The 17745-nt window shown below is 41.7% G+C and overlaps 1 protein-coding gene across 12 annotated transcripts in view; it reads left to right on the forward strand.

Annotated features, from left to right (window-relative positions):
* ATXN1 (ataxin 1) overlaps nt 1–17745 on the forward strand; it is a 227068-nt gene that overhangs the window by 43324 nt on the left and 165999 nt on the right. The gene's annotated exons all lie outside the window — the stretch shown is intronic.

Genomic DNA, 17745 nt, shown 5'->3' on the forward strand with positions numbered 1-17745 from the left:
TTCTCTGTTTTCTGGTTTCACTTGGGACGTGAGGGAGGAAGTGTGGGTGTGCAGGCGGCTGGTGCCATTCCCTCCTGCCGTTCACTGCGGAGGCTCTCGCCTTGGCAAGAGCAAGGTAATGCACCTCCTGCCTCGGGACACTGGGCGAGATCGGCACAGGCTTAGGTTTACTCCGCGGTTCGTTTTACCCATATGCAAAATAGGCGTGTAATGATACCTGCCTTTGTTGTGGAATTGAGGCTTAATTAATTAATTAATTGATGTTCACTAAATGCCTGAGATCCAAGAATCACTGTGTATGCCCCAGAGCAGCAGGAGCCCTTTGAGGTTGGAGAACCAGCTCTTCTTGCTTGATGAAGTTTCCCAAAAGGAGAGGCTCCAGCCCCTTCCTCCCCAGCTCCTCTCCCTTTTTTTTTTGGATGGAGCAGTGCCATGCTGCACATTAATTGTATGGCTTGCTCCCTCTGAGTTCTGCCTAGCTAAATAAATAAATAAGTAAACTGATGTACTTAATGCAGTCAGCACGTAGGGCACTTGCCAAAGAATTTCACTAAGCAGCAGAGCTAGGTTGCCAAATGTCATGTCTTTTATATAAAGCATTCTTCAGGAAGCAAAGTTGCACGGGGGGGGGGGGGGGGGGGGGGGGGGGGGATAAAGGGAAAAAATGTTACAAAACCTCTCACAGCAGTAAGAAACATTTTCTTCCCCCATAGGGAGAATGTCTGGGCCCATGGCATGGTGGGATCAAGGGAGTCTATTTTTATTTCATCTTAAAGGCCCCTCTCTTATTTCTTTCCTGCACTCCCCCTCCCAAAGAGGAACATTCTACTGTGCTGGCTTGGAGAACTCAGTTTAGATTAGCGTTCAAAAGCAGGGTTGTGGGATGGTCATCTTATATGTGAAAATATTTGCCAGTCGATTTTGGGTGGAGAGAAAGCTGTTTAAACAGCGTTGATGCCAGAATGTTTGTTAGTTTGATATGATTAATGATTGAGGAAAGCCAATGGAGATTTGTTAATTTTACTTTTTTCTTTTTGTGGGTAGCGTGGGTGAGGCAACAAAACTTTTGCATTGGAAAATAAGACCGTATGCTGTAAATGCATGTGAATGTGGGTTTGTTGGGAGCTTCTATGTACAGTTTATATGTTTAGGTATGTCCACATTTAGGTGTGCACTGTGTCACCTCTGTGAGTCTGAGCCGCAGTGGTTCAACCCCGGCCCTCCTCTGACAGGTGGAGTTTGCTGTGGGATCTGCTGTCTTCAGAGAGGCTGGGTATATAAACCCTGCTTGAACTGCATCCCACAACGTGCTGTGGGCTTGCAGGAGCTGAAGCAGAGGTGCCCTGGGGTGGGCCTGCCCCTGCTGTGTTTCCCCAGGGCCAAATGACGCTGGAGGGCGCATGGGTGCCTGTGGGTGGCAGGCTGGAGCGGGCATTTGGCGGTCAGCATGGTAGCCCATGGGCTGCAGGCTAGGCATGGGTGTCCTGCGTGGCTGGGCTGAGCATCGAGCAGGGTTTTACTTGATTTCAGGGCCCTGCAGGGGTACTCAACAGCATCTGGCTGCTGCTGCTGAGCTCCCCCAGCTGCTTTTTGGTAAAGCTGTGGGAGGATGAGTTTTGGAAATCACTCTTGTGTAGACTCATAGCATTGCTTCTGTTTATCCATGTACTCCCAGTTCCTATCTCGGGGCGGTTCTTGCAGTTCCAGAGGCCAGAATTTTTTCCTCTAAATTAAAGCTTTGTTTTGGCAGCATGTTGTCTGTAAGTGTCTGTGCTCCCTACAGTGCTCTCAGCGCTGTGCACTAACCAGTTGACTTTTTAAGCCTGGTGTGGGCTTGCAGTGCAAACTGATTCATTAAATTGGTATCAATAACAGAGAATTGGAGCTATAGTGAAGTTTACAAAACAGCATTCAAATAGTTTTTCAGGACCTTACCCCTCTATAATGTTTTAGCTCACGAGAGTACTTAATCTAATAGCATAAGATGATATCATTTAGGCAGTAGTGCAGCCTTGCAACTCGGTCCTCCCATGCTATAGCTGTAACTTGACTGAATACAAATTTAAACTATATATAGTACCATTTCTATCTGTATCCGTCACAATTAGTTTGAACTTCCATCAGGGTTACTACATGGCACCGCAGAATAATTAACACAGTATGCATTAACAGTATGTTCATTTGTCCTATATTTTGTCAGAAGCAAATCAGCATCAATAGTTGGATGGGAAGCAAGAGCTTCTGCGTTTGGATTCTTAATGCCTGTATTGCAACTCATTAACCATGAGTCTTTTTAAGTTAGTAGAATTAATAATTTAAAAATGTTATGAAAAAGGACTTTCCTCCTTCAACTTCCTTTTTCCAGGGGGGAAAATAGAATTCTGTGGTGAAGAACCCACATCACTTGGTATAGTGTTGGTGGGGAAGTCCTCGCCACACAGTTTGTTGTGACAAGTGCTGGCATTTCTTCCAAGTTGTGGTGTGTCAGGCATAGGGACTCATTAATCATACTTTTTCCTCCTTCTTGTAATTACACAGTCCTGCTCCTCTCTTTGGGTTACAAGCACTGAAATTTTCACTGCTGCTGCTGGTGTGAGTCCTCACCCACATGTCTTGTGTTGTGTGCTGAGCTAATGAGCAAGGAAGGAAAACCAATTAACAGGCTAGTGCTCAGACTTCAGTGTACATGATATCTTTAAATTTAGAGTGCAAGTGTTCTAATGTAATTCCTGGATCAGAGGAAAGAGTTCTGAACATTGATTTCTAGTATGTGTTTTCTATGACTAGTGCAATGAGATTGTGAATCAATCTGGTGTGTAGTATATAAGCATCATTTTAGATTAATTTCTGAATTAATAAGTCACATAGTCTTTGGAATATATAAAAGTGAAAATGATATTTGCACAAAGAAAGAGAACATTACAGCATGGTAGGTAACCCTTCCATTTATATGTAAGCACAGATGGTGTGGTGATGAGCATGAGAAGAGTCTGCATTGGTCAGTCAGAGTTACACTAACCTAAGTTTGTGCCCTCCCTCTCACATTCCCTTTTGCTTACCTCTTGAGTTTTTTCCTTCTTTCTTTTTCACTAGAGATTTATTTCTCTTCTCAGCATTTTGTTTACACTGTCAATATAGCAGTGTTTGTTCAGCTCAGACTAGGAGAGGTATTCGATTTTGCAGCTGACATTTATTTACAGGGTCACCTTTTAGTCTCTGTTAGACTGCCATTCCTTATGAACAGTGTTTCATGAGCAGTGTAACCTACTAACTAATAGAGCCTATAGAAAACCATCTCTTTCTCTGAGTCCCGAGTAAAAGCAGTTGGAGGCATACTTTGGGCATTATGTTACTACTTTTCCTGGAGCTTACATCAGTATTTGAGATATAACAAGCCTCTGAGATCACATCTGATTGGAGGTTTTCTAGTAAGGTACTACTGTTACTGAAGTGTGTAGCTTTAGCTTGTGTGGATGATTTTGAATGGATGACTTTGAGCAGCCTGATATAGTGTAAGGTATTGCTGCGCATGGCAATGGAGGGTTTGGAATAGATAATCTTTAAACATTCCTTCCAACCCAAACCATTCTGTGATTTTGTGGATCTCTAAGTTCTTACTGCTTTTTTTTTCCCACAGTGCAAGGGCTACATATTTTCAGCAGTTACTCCTTTACTACTAGGAGCAGAGGGTACTGTCTCTGAATATTTTGACACTCATTGCTTTAGTTCTTGAGTCATGACTTATGTAAGTCTCTTGAGTAGGTTTCAAGTTGCTATTTAGAGGTGATACCATGGAGGCATGGAGCTTTAGGCATTGATTGTCTTGCTTTCTTTGTCCTTGTCTCGTGATTTTTGATACCTTTTTTGTTTGTATGGATAGTCATGAAAGGTGAAAGGGGAGAAAATGGGTTCTTGGAAAACAGGTGTCCTTAAATGCAGATGTATAGACATAAATGATTATATTCAGATTTTAACTCTTACTAGTTACCAGAGTGATTAAAAGAGAATGGAAGAATCACTATGTATCTCCAGGTGAGTGGCCCCTTGAATACAAGGCCGTTGCTGTTAAAATGCTTGAATATGAATGTAGGAAATGTAAGTCAAGGTGTTCAGGTTTGAACACCTTATGTTACATTATAAAAAGGGGAAGTGGAAAGTGGGGAGGTAAGGAACAAATAATACGGTGGCTTGTGGGGAAGCATCAGATACTGAAAACCAGGTACTCGAGGCTTAAACATTTTCAGCTTTTAAAAATACCAACTTCCTGCACCACTTTGTTTGACTTTTCCCCATAATTTTCAGGCTTCCCTTTCCTTGCGCTGTTTTACAGCTCTGTAAGCTAGACTGTAAAGGGGGAGAGCAAGAGAGAGTGAGCATGACTTTAGAATTTCACATTATCAGAAAACGTGGGGAGAGGTAAGTTTGTGAATAATATTGCGTGAAAAAGGTCAGAACTAAAGGTCAGAACTTTAGCCACTTCAGGCCACAGCTGATCCTGTAAAGTTTCATGCCTTGTTTGTGTAAGGTGGTCAGAAAGTTATTTTCTTCTTGTGTCTGAAATAAAACTGGTTCCAGGCCTACTTGAAATCTTGAGGGATTTGCTAAGACCAGGGTGAATATAGCAGTTAAGTCTAGATAGATAATTGTTTTGGCTCCCTGTTGTCATACTTAAAAACTTTTTTCCATTAGAATTCTTGTTGTTAGACTTGTAAAATTTCTTTAGAGCCTTAATAAAATTTTTTGAAGTTATCTGCAGGGAAAATACTAGGATGATGTTCTTCATGAAATCTTTTTAGATCATTTACAGTGTGTAAACCACATATTTATTCATCAGAAGGACTAAACAATTGTTATGATGAATGTTTTGCTTTGTTCAGTAGCTTTCTTTCCAAATGGGAATGCAGATTTGTGACTTTCTCCTGATACTTTATGGTTGTCATGGTGCACCTGTAGGGTACTTGTTTGACTTGCGAATAAAATACTGTGTACGTTTGTAGGAGGAGTTACAGTCAGCATTTTAAGGACTCTGTAATGTACAAACCTGATTTTTAGCATGTAATTTCTTTCTGTTTACTATGATGGAGGCATTGCTCTGTGATACTAGAACAACTTTCAGGGTTTTGATAGTAGTAGTGCTCGTTACTTGCTTTGCTACAAATCTGCTGAGTGGGCTTTTCAGGGATGAGATTCACTGCTTAGTTTAGCAAGTTCTGCAAACAGTATCTGACTTAATAGTTTTTGCTTTCTGCTTGTAATTACACATCACTTCTTTTTGGTAATGCCTTCAGAACTTCTCAGTTCATTATCAACTCTCAGAGCATCATCTTAGGAATAACGTGTATCCTGACTGGTCATAACGAGGCTGAAATTCCATCTTGGGTTTCTGGTGTCATCACAGGATCAGGATGGAATTACAGCTTTAATTTATGTACTATGGGGGATACATTATTTATTACGGTGCATTAGAAAATGATTAATCTCTGCTTGTGTTGCAAGGCTATCCTACTGCTCTGAGTCCCCAGGAAGTGCTGAGACATTGTAGAACTTCTTGTGCAGATTACAGCTGCCAGAAAGCCCACTGCATTATTCAGAAACTGCTAGAGGTGATGAAAATTTACGAGGCCACTATGGAGTTTTTCCTAACTAGTAAAACTCCTTCCTACAAGGCTCGAGTTTGCTAAACCTGAGCATTTCCTTACCTGTAGTCCTTTTCAGAGGACTAAAGCCATGATCAGATAAATGGATTGAGGAGCACTGTATTTTGAGGACCCTCATTCAGCAAAACAATTCAACTGTAGTCAAGCTCCACTGAAGATAACGGAAATTAATCATGTGGTTAATTGGTTTGCTGAATCAGTTCTTCAATTTCTACTTCGTTGGTTGTTCATAAAACTTATTTCTTTCTTTTGTCCTCAACTTCTCGAAATTGTGTGTATGTATCTGTGCGTGCATACACATACATGCAAACCATGAGTACAGCAGAGATGCAGTGGAGCTATACAAGCTGATGGAGAACTCCTATAAAATTAATTAGTTTTCATTCCAGTGACTTCTTGTTTTTATTTTTTTCTCTTGCATGTTTTGGTCTGATAACAGTCCATTTTTTATGAGCTTTTTCAATACTAGGAAAGTCAGTAATCAAGTTATGGTACACAATTACTGGTACTGTGTAACTCTTTGTAATGTCCACAACTATGGCTGTGGTGAATTTGAGTCACAGCATTCTTTCACAGGCACTTTTCAGTGGGGTTTAGCCTTTCTGCAGGAACTGAAAATTTGTTTTACAGCCTGTGGACATGTGTTTATACAGATACCTCATACCAGCCACTACACCAGGCAGCTGTTAACCAAATAACATGACTAATCCATGCCTCTTCACAAAAAGAATTAGGTATTCGGTGGGTGGGGGTTACAATTTTGCATTTGCAACACTGTGCTCTGGTTTGGAAAAATAGAGGAAAAAAAAACAAAAAACAAAGCAAAACAAAGCAACCAAACCCTAAAGAGCTCAGCACTATTAGATCTGAAAAAAGAAAAACTAGATTACTTGTAGAAGATCAAACAGCTGCAAATACCTTAAGAAGTCACTGATGTAAATTAAGTGAATGCTTTATACTAGTACAAAAGTAATATAGAAAATTAAATACTCCCACTTTCTAAGGTGGCATTTTTTTCTAAGGCTCTGATAACATGTATAAACCACTCGAGTTTCAGTCTTGTGGGTTATATTGGCACCAGAAGCTCGACTAATAATACAGTAAAGTCTTACAAATGACAGTTGGATATAGTATGACTTTAAATTACTTTTTTTTTTGTTGTTGTTTCATTATTATCATATATTTAAGGAAAAAAAAAAGAAAAAGAGAGAAAGTCATAGTGCCTACTGGCTAACTTGACCTAGTGGAGAAGTTTTATCCTGGATTTTATTTGGGTGGCCATATTAGAAATGACAGATGTGGAATCTAAAACTCAGTGACAAAGTGATAATCCTTAAGGTGTAAGAGTCCTGAAAGTGTTATAGAGAAAGACATACAAAACACACCAGCAGCTGTCCCCCCCACAAAATTAAAATGATTGTCATTTTTGCAGGGAACACCATGGGAATCAGAATTAAAGACATCCACCCCTCTTCGGTTTGAGAGCTGAAAAGATGGCTGCAGTTTCTATGCAGTTTCAGCCTGCTAGAGCTGTATAAATAGATCACTGCACCATGCAGATCTGTGTGGGACCAATTGCCGTTCCCTTCTACATCATGAGGAGATGCAGAAGAGCAGTCCTCTGCAGCTACCTGTCTCATGCCACTCATACTGGTTAGGCTGGGACTTCTGAACGCAGAGGGGCTTGCTCACACAATGGTCTCTGCCCTGAATGAGTCAGGCATGAGGCTTATGCAGATTTAGGCTAATGTTTTAAAGCCTCATTTGGATCTGAAATGGGACATAGCATTTGTGCTAGCTTTCTGAATGAGTTGCAGCCTTGGGCGAATCCAGTATCATGTGAATCAAGATAGCGTATCACATCAACAGAGAGGAAACCAGCTGTTTAGCATTGGGGGAATAGTTTAATTGTGTTACGATAGATACATGAGACTGGAAATAAATGCCAAGCAGCGTGAATTTCATGCATACACTGTAATTTCTTACTTTTCTGCTTACTAGTTTGCTGCAGATATTATTGCCAGTTTTGTGTAGGGAGGGGCTTTAAGTGTGATAGAGATAGAATTGAGGATGAGTGTAAAAGCTTAAGGGTAGATTTCTCAAGGTCCGTAAGTTGCCTGTCAATCTCAGTGGTTACAGGGCAAATTATGTTGATCTGTCACAGTCCAGAAGAATTGGATCCCCCTCCTCCCAGCGAAGGGTGACACCCTGGGTGTATATTTCTACACACACACAAAGGACCAAATCTTCAGTGCTGCTCTGTATAAGGAGCAAAAGCTCAAAATCAAACTGTAGGAGAGGGAAGATAAAGAAAGACGGTAGGTTTTATTTAACATAGGACTGAGGTCCAGTAACTTCTTGTCATAGATGCACAACTCTGAGAAATCAGTCTTAAGGTAGCATTGTTATACACTTGGGAAAGTGTGCCAGTCACTTTTTCCTCTGCAAGCACTTCCTGCTCACCTTGCCTGCAGAGATAAACCAGAGACATAGCTCAGCTCCCTCTGGCACAGGGTTAGAGCCGGTCCAAGGTTTGCTCTTCGGAGCATGACACGAGCTGTTCTATCTCCTGAGTTTTCTTTAAGTTCGGTAAAGACTGGGTAGTCTCATGCTGTGCTGTCACTTGGAGCTGGGTTGTTCCTACCTTGGTGCACTGTGCAAGCCTGCGGGGTAGCGTAATTGCAAGTTTACTGTCATACAATGAATGACTGATGACATAATTTGTATTTTCAAAATACATAAGCAGCTCAACCTAATCAGGTGGTGTGGTAAATATTTTCAGGAGATAAAAACAAACTATTAGGGCAGGGAATGAAGTCATAAACTTCCTTTAACGTGCTGCATATTGTTTGATTATGTTTTCTCATATACATGAGCTTCTGCATGCCAGATTCTAGTAATAACTGGCATCTACTTCATAGTCCTGGAGAAATAATTCTATAAATACTGGAAACAGTAAAAATAAGTGGATGTGTCAGTTTGCCTTTCAGACTACTGTGACTAACAGGTGATTAGTACTAATGTAGAAGGCCTATTTATCCTCCTTCTTGCTTCTGGAAATACAAAGAGAGGGAGAGCTGGGAGGAGAGGAGAAATGTTTGACTCCACCAGACAGTTAACAGCAGTACTGCTGACTGGCTTGGATTACAGTTCTGGCTGTGCGGGTGTTTAACTTGCAAATCTGAGCTTCTGCTCACTTCCTGAAGCCCCTGAAGTTAAGAACATGAATAGTTTGGAGCCTGAGCAAGCCCCACTGGCTTATTCAGATAGAGAGATTTTGCAGCAAAACCTTATGATGCAGAAACCCTCCAAGTTACAGGTCTTTTCCTGCTTCCAGTGGGTTGCTCATGATGTTGAAGGGATCTGAAGTGGAGGGGATCCACATCCATTTGTTCATGTATGCCAGTAATCTTCAGTGCTCAAAAAAGATAAAACAGAATACCTCATGCTTTTGTCTGCAGATCAGCTGTTATTTTTCAAATGCAGAAATTTTAAATAGCAGATATTAATTTAAGGAAGCTTTTAAGATACGTGGAAAGCATTTCTGAAAAAAAATATTCAAATGGGGTTGAAGGGGTTTTTTTCAGTTTGTTTTAATTAAACATTTTTCTGTAGTACAAATGTGTCAATGTTTGGTGAAAATCACATTCATTGGAACTTGGGAGAGCAGGGGGAACAATTCACTTTCACAATGAAGAACAGTCTGGTTTTAAAGATAATTACAAGATCCTGGTAATAACTGTGAGAAGGCCTAGAAAAGTAGTCCATGCATGGGTGGATGAAACCTTTCGATAGAGTTTGGATGTTTTTGTGAAAATGCTATGCTGCAGATTTTTGAACTCGAAGCTACTCACTCATATACAATAGAAGGATGATTCCCTACAGAGGGGTTTCTAGGTTGAAATGGTGTGGCCTGTCCTATGAATTAGCATAAGCTTTAATGGAACATAATGGTCCTTGACAATTTTCAAAATCTTTAATTTTTGCTTAAAGCCTTACCTTGATTAATCTAGTTTATATTACATTTAGAAATACACCTATGTGTTGAGGCATGTGCATTTTAGCATGAAATGTGAGTCCCTGGTCTAGTACCAGACTTGTTTGTAGCTTTTTAGACACTGCTCTACTTCTTTTAAAGCAATTATGTGATGATCATTGGCTTTTCCTTTAGTAACACAGCAATTACTGAAAGCAGGACAGTGTCTGTTTTGCCCATTTGAAAGAAAGTTGTGCAGTTTGTTTTCTTGCAAACCTCGGCCATCCTGCAGAGACTGGCTGAAGGGTTACTTTCATTTTCTGCAGGACAGCGATCATAGGAAAGTTATGTGGTGTTGCAGTCGCTAGCTGTAGACACCGAAGAGAAACCCTAGGTGTAAGATCGAGGAATGTTGGAAAAGACACTATAATATTAAAATTGACACTGCTTGGTGCTAGAAAATGAAACTTGCATGCTAGCTTTGTCATGACAAATCTTTGGAGGTTGAAAGCAGTTTCAGCCTAGGTCTGACTTAATGCTGGAGAGATTAGACTGCGCTGCAGCCCACACTAGTACACGTGTGTATATGCAAAGAGGTACAATATCCTAAATAAATTAGAGGCTGGTTTTTGTTTTTTTTTTATGTTTACAAACTCTGTTCACCAAAATTAATAAGACATACATAGCCACGTACAAGATTGTGAATGTTCCATAAGCTTAGCTTTGTTCCTGATGTTGACATTATCTACCTTGTTTTGATCCTCCAGGGGAAAAACCCTTTCTTTATTGCACCTCTCCCCAAAAACCCCAGACACCTACTTGTCCTGTGTCATCTGAAGCAGTTTTGAATCTGTTATCTGTACCTAAATCTACAGATACACTTTTCCTGTCTTGCATAGGAACAAAATGTTGTCCCACTTTCTGTAGTTACAATTTAGTAATATCACAAACAAGTTACAGCAGTAAACATAATATGTTAAAGAAATGGAACAGAGGAAAGATTAAAATTTAGTTCCCCAGAAAATTTACCTAATATTATTCATAAGCAGAGTGCTTATTCACAGTAAGTAAAAGTAAAGCTGTGTTTCCAACCACCGTAAGTAAAATAAACCTCCCTGGGCAAGACTGCTTGGGTTCGATACTAATGAACCTTGCAGAACTGGCCCTGCAGTTCCCAGTTTTAACATCAGATCCATTTGATTACCTTTTTTTGCCAGTTCAACATAATTTTTCATCAGCCAGATGGATATTTTAGTTTGTTTTCTTTCTGGAGCACACTATCAGTCTCTTCTGCAATAATGTTGGAAATCTCTGGCCACTCCAGCTAAATTTAACAGGTTGAGATCACAAAATCCTTGAACTCCTAGCAGTTTTGTGAAACAGGCAGTTGGATATAGGATGACGACAGCAATTGGTGACCTTTCTGAAGGAAAGGCTCTCTCGTGTTATCACAGATGAGAGTACACTGGGTGTGAGCTGTTGCAAGTGCTCCCAGCATAGGGCAGTCTTTGCATGTGTCTTACTGTGCATGGGGTCACCTACCCATGAGAGGCAAAGCCACAAGAAACCAGCCTTAATACTCTCCACTCCTTATGGGATTGCTTGGTATTCTAAGGAGGGAGAATATCCTAACTTTCTTTACTTCTCCCACACTTTCCAAATAAATGCAGTATTTTAGGTTTATAGCTTTCCTCTGCTCTAAACCAACAGCACCTTCACTCCTGTTTCCCATGTTCTGCAAGCAACAAATGGAGCCTGAGGCAGACAAATGAAGTGATGTGACCAGGTCTATATGAGAGATACAGCATAGTGCTGCCCTGTGCAGCTGGGCTGGGAGGCTAGAGCCCACTCACGTTTTCTGTCCTGTGCATAGAGTCACTAGTGAATGCAGTTTAAATGCACAGAACTGTTATTAAAGGTCCAGAATCTTCTCAGATGGCACTCAAAAATGCAAGGTGAGGAGTTAGACACAGAGCTGTGCTGTCTTAAAAATTGACCACATTAGAAACTGTGTCTCTGGCTGGTTTAAAAAGTAGAAACAGTTATCTTTGAAGGAAATGAATACAATTCCACAATGCTTTGAAGATAGAGGACAAACAGCATGGTAGCAGTCATGTCAGGGCCCAGCTTCCCCTGCTGACTTTGCCCATTTCATTCATGAAAACGGAAAGTGGTGGTGAAGTGAGACTGAATTTTACACATACTTCCTGTGGACTTGGGCTTCCTGCTTACAGTGAGCTCAGAGATGTGTACTGCATGGAGGGCCAGTGGAAGGCACATGGAGGGAGAAGCTTTCAAGAAATATTCGAGCACTAGGAAGGCATTTCACTTGGCCTCAGCCAGGTCTTCGGCACAGTGGTCGATGTCACTCTTGCTTGTGAATTTGCTGCCAGGTCCAGAACTGTTGACAAAAGTTGAACAGATGGAGCAATGAGGTTAACTGGTTTCTTGCACCAAGAACGCAAGGAGGTTTCCATTGCAAGGTGTTTCTTGCAAGTGTTCCAGTGAAACTGTTGAGTGTTATGCTCTTGTTGCTGCTAGGGGCAAACAGCTTACAAGGAAAAGCTCCTCTTCCTGTTCCTAGTAATGTTTTCCATAAGTATCTTGGACTGTGTAGACAGGCAGCTTTTAGCTAGTGACCTGCAGACCTCCATGCGGCCTGCAAACCTCCGCAGGCTCAGCAGGTATTTCTTAATAGGTGGCAAAAGGTAGCTGAGAAAGTTGGATGTCACATCATAGGATTATCTACCTTTCATGCACTGAAAACAGATGTGATGATTGTCTTGTTACTTCATTTATGAGAAATGTCAAGATTTTTGGAGTCTTTTTAATGAAATTTGGAAAAAGAACATAAGATCCATTGTGAGAAAAAATACCAGAGGATATTTGACATAAGCTCAGATGACAACATAGTCACCTTAAAAAAGCACTACTGCCTAAAATTTTCAGCTGGATGTTTTTACAACTAATGTCTGAAGTTTATTGTTTTCGTGGGGTTTAGTGGGGGGAAGGTGGTACAGTTTTCTATCTTTTTATCCAGTTGGATTTTTCTGATTTTTTTTATAATCATTCCTTAATATTTTGGTACAAGATGAAGAGAAAATACTTTAAAGAGCAGAAGAACTCATTGTAAAACTACAGAAATTAGGTTAGCTGAAACTACTTTGATCTATTCTTCTCTACATCGTTCACTTCAAGATGCCATTGCTGTTGTCACTATTACACTGTTGCAATATTACAGTAGAATATAATAAGATAATGTTATTTGGTGGCATAAAAATGAATGACAGCAGGATATTTTATTTTTATGATTATGCCTACATTAGCAAGTAATGTGGACCAAATGGAGAATATCCGTATAGTGAGAAACTTGGCGATGGGACCTGAGGTGCGTAACAGGCACATTTCAGGGTTGCTTTTACTTCTGAGCAGTCTTGTGCTGCTGACTGCCTGCTCTGGAGAACATGATGCTTCTAGTTTAGTTTCTCCCAAGAGAGATTCAGTTCACATACTCCAGGACCACCCCGCAATGCAACTAAAAACCCAGGCAGGATGGATTATCTGGAGACTTGCTTTTAAAGCTACATCCCTGATCTGAACGAAAGCAGTAAGGTAGCTGTGCCCTAGAGAGACCCTGTGGGATTAAGGTGTGGAAAGAAGGTATATTTCAGTGATCTAATCTTGTAGTTGTACCAGTTAGTAAAACACGTTTCATAATTTTTCTTTCTTAATGTTCTTTCTTCCGTTTTCTTCATAGCTACTACTGAAAGGGGAAGGTTGGTGTGAGTAGGCTTCAGAGAAGGAAGGCTCTTTTGAGAAGTTAGAAAGAACCGAAAAGATGGATTATAACTTCTTTAAGGAGCATATACAATGCCAAGTGCACGTTAGATGCTTAACCAGTAATGACCCGTGTCTAGCAGGTTGTGCTTGACTTGTTGACATGAGCTTGTGTCACTGGAGACAGTGTTCATGCCTTTAGATTAAACAGGGTGGTCAGATACTACGTTGAACTGAGGTTATTGTTCATTGTAAGATACTGGCTGGGCATCCTCTGTGTGTAGGCTCTTTTTGGTGTGTGTCCTAAGGCAGAGGAGGAACATACGTATGGTGAGGTGTCATGTTATTGCTAGCATGACTTGAAAAATGTAAGATGTTACCTTAGAGAGTAGGTGTGAGACTCAGTCTGGCAGATGTGACAGTCCTGCTTTCTGGATCTGACAGTTGGCAGCCCAGAGAGCCTACTACTAAACCTGGTATTTGCTGAAATGCTCATGGTACGATTTGTGTTGAAGAAAAGGAAGTACAAGTAGAGATGACAGAAGCAGTAGTACAGTGGGTTTTGCTTTTGTTTTTAAAGTCTAGACTAGTAGACTTACACAAAAACTTTGTCTTTTTCAGTGTCTTGTCTGTCCTTGATTGGGAGAGTAGATTTGGCTACAAAAGCCAACCAGCTCTGTAGCCAACCAACTCACTGAATTCAGGCAGAGGACATTTTTTTCCTCTTCCTGGAAGATGTAAGTCACTGGCCAAGCTGCTGGCATAGTCCTGCTGATCTCAAAAAAGAAAGACCAAACTACAGTGGTGCCGAGCTGGTTGTGGCTTAGTCAGATTTCTGTTCTAAAAAAAAAGCTTATGGTCAGGCCTCCAAAGTTTCCTGAAACAGGTCACCACAGGTTTCTGCCAGTGTCCTGTACTCTGTGGCACTGGAAATACATAAATGTATAAAGAATACTGATTTTCTGTTTCTATACATGGCAGAAAACGACTACATCTCAGAATCTGACCTCATATAGCTGGAAGGTAGGTGAGTTGAGTAAGTAAAGCAGAAGGGAATAGGAAAAAAATACAAGACCTGTCCACCCAGAGAACACAAAAATTCCTTTTTTGTTTTAGAGCCCTTCATTTGAAGAACCCAGAATGTATCTGTATGTTGCAAATCATGCCTTACTTCATTTTCATAGTATCAGACAATGAGTTGGTGTAAGGGACCTTAAAGATCATCCAGTTCCAACCCCCCTGCAATGGGCAGGGACGTCTACCACTAGACCAGGTTGCTCAAAGCCCCCTCCGGCCTGGTCTTGAACACTGCCAGGGATGGGGCAGCCACAGCTTCTGTGGGCAATTTTCTTAGTAATCTCTTCCTGAACTGTACTTGCACTTTAGCAGAGAGATACACTCATCTGCTGTTCTTGATGCACAACACGCTGAACTTTTACAACAGGGTGTTAACTGTCCAGACCAGCTCGGCCGGTGAGGGTGGATGGTAGTCAGCTGTTCGCCCGTTAGCACTCGTGTTTCTCAGAAGCTGGGAGTAAAGGAGAGCTGTGCCTCCGCAAGCACAAGCACTCGTATGACAGGGCTCCCTGCCACAGGACAAGGCTGCTGACTTGTGGCGCAGTCAAGACCCTGGCCTTCGTGCTCTGCTCAGGCACTGGCATAAGATGGCGCTTAAGGTGCCAGGGAGGGCCTGAGGTCAGTGCCTGGTAGGCTGGGGTGATTACGGCTTGGAAACACCTCTCTGGGTAGGTGAGAGAGCATGGCCCTGCGTCACCTTTAAATGATAAGCAGGCTGCGTCACGGGATGGCGGCAGTGAGGGTGGGCCAGCAGTCCTCACTCCAGAAGTCCTGCAATTTGTACTTACAAGCAGAAGGCAAGGAAAAGAGTCAGTACCAGGTGGGAACATGTATCTGAACCTGCCAGATCCTAGGCAGAGGCAAGGGAGGGCAGCAGGCCTGTTCTTGGGAGATGTGAGGAAAACAGTTCCTGTCCTGATGACAGGAGTTGCGCAGGGAGCCCGGTGCTGCCATTTCTCCGTCCTTCATAGCTAATCCCAAAATGAGGCCATATTTTAGCAATCCGTTTTGCTCTTATCTGGCCTTGGCTCTGTACTGTCATATGTGATAGTACTACAGTGGTTTTGTCCAGGTCCACCTCAGAACTGCTTGCCTGAGGTTGGCAAGGGAGGCTGCAGTCCCATCTGTTGCCCAGGCTTGGAGGTAGACAAGGCTGCCCAAATCAAAAAGTATGAGCAGAGATCATATCATGTATTTCTTTATTTGTAGTTTTTCCTGGGGTTTCATTTGTTTCTTGATTCTTTGTTTCCACTGCTGTGGGTTTTTATCAGGTTTCGTCAGAGCCACGCTGTGTTAACTTAGGAAATGTACAAGCTGACTTGAATGAAAAACCAGCTCGGTCTGTTCAGCTCCACCAGCCCTTTGAGAGAGGCACTGCTGTGAAATGAAGGAAGGCTGGGGAAAAAAGAGGGGCCCCACTGGTGCATTTTATCAATCTGCTACTCTTGTGATAGTTGAGCTTCCAAAGCAAGGGGTATTCTCTGTCTCAGCTTTCATTGAAAAGCAAAATATATCTGCCTTCTGAGCGCTGACCAGCACAGCACCTGATGCATTCCTGTGGCTCTGAAGCCAGAAGGCAGAAAAAAAGACCCTGTGAATTTTTTGTCCAGTCTCACAGTGTTTTGGGGAGATATGTGCTGACTGACCATCATTAAATGCTTGGAGGTTAGCAGTACAGCACTCTGCAGGTGTGATACACTGCTATTTTCAGGGGACTCTGGACAAATTCTGCTTCTTTGCAGCTGGCAGGGTTAATGCTGTGTATGGTGTGTGCGTATGGGAGGAGGAAGGGAGATTTGTACTTCAGAGTGAGCCTTCATTTGGCTCTGCTGGGGGCTAGAGAAGCTGAGTACCACCTCATTTATTGCACCAGCAAGAATGAAAGAGCTGACAAAATTCTCCTTTAATTTGTTTGAAGCTGCATTCATTTCTCCAGAAGGGGGAGAGTGGAGTAATTGAATGCTGGGAGGAATGTGTGTAATTCAGGACTGTTCCTTCTCCCTGACTCGACAGACACCATGGAGAAAAATCAAGACATTTAGACGGGGGCTGTCAAATCTACTTACATGTTTTTGCAAAGTCCAGCATTATGTGACTGTCAACTGAGGCTTTGTACGTGCGACTGAATAGTTCTGTATTAAGAGGTCACAGTTGGTTTTGATACCATTCAGGTTACTGAGCAAATACCATAAATGCAGAGGAGTGTAAGCCGTGAGTGGACAGTGACAGCAGGAAGAGCACATATGCGTATGGCAGGGCTGCACATCCTTTCTGATTGTGAAATTTGGCTCACAATGTCATGATGTAGCAAAATGAACAAACTAACCCCACAAAAGCAGGGCAGAACCATTTTAAAGGTTTTTTTTTTGTTTGTTGTTTTGTTGTTTTTTTTGTTTTGTTGTTTGTTTTTTTTTTTTTTGGGGGGGGGGTGGGGTGCTAGTTTGGTTTGGTTTTGGCTTTTTTTAGCAAACCAGAAAATTTTCTCTGTCATAGTTACATCTCTTTTCATTTGTCTAACCCTGATTTGCTGCTTCTGTTTCTGTAAGGATCAGATGGGTAATGGAAGCTGTACAGCAAATTAATGTATGCTACTCGAGATAGTAGAATGCAGGGCTACAATGGGCCTTTTTTCAGCAGCTGTAAAACTGTTTTGTGACTACAGTGAATCCATTCAGTCTCCCCCACGCTTGCTGGGAGCACCCAAGAGAGGATAGTTGTATGAGTGAAATGTCTATCCAGCAAAATGGTTTCTGAGGGCCAGTCTGATGACTCACTCCTCATTTTGGTTTATAGGGCCTTTTTCTGTGGATGTCAAGTTTCAGCCTCATGTTAGTTGAGAGATCTATAACTTTGTCCATGTTACCAGATTATCCACTAAATCAGCATGGGTGTTGTGTTCCTTGCATCAGCCCTCCGAGATGGGGGAATACTCTTTGCTATACAGGAAGGGGAAACTGAGGCACGGGAATATTTGGGTTACGTGACAGTGTGCATTAGGAGCCAAACTCTTACACTTCAGTTGCCCTGTAGAAGCTCAAGTGTCACTCAGAGCTATTTCAGCCCTTCAGGAAGTGTCACATAGCATTTGCCCATAGGTCATGCAAAAAGCCTGGAGGATAGCTGGATATCTGTCCCTCAAACAGCATTTTTGTCTCTTTAAATGGAGCATTAAAAATATAAATATGTAAGTGAGAACAGGAGGATTTTATGCTGATTTTAATCTTAAAATAGAATCCCTGGCCACCTTGTATTTGTGTC

Source organism: Pezoporus occidentalis, unplaced genomic scaffold (genome assembly GCF_034315485.1).
Source record: "Pezoporus occidentalis ecotype Australia unplaced genomic scaffold, CSIRO_AGI_Poc_V1 ctg2, whole genome shotgun sequence".
Lineage (NCBI taxonomy): Eukaryota > Metazoa > Chordata > Aves > Psittaciformes > Psittacidae > Pezoporus > Pezoporus occidentalis.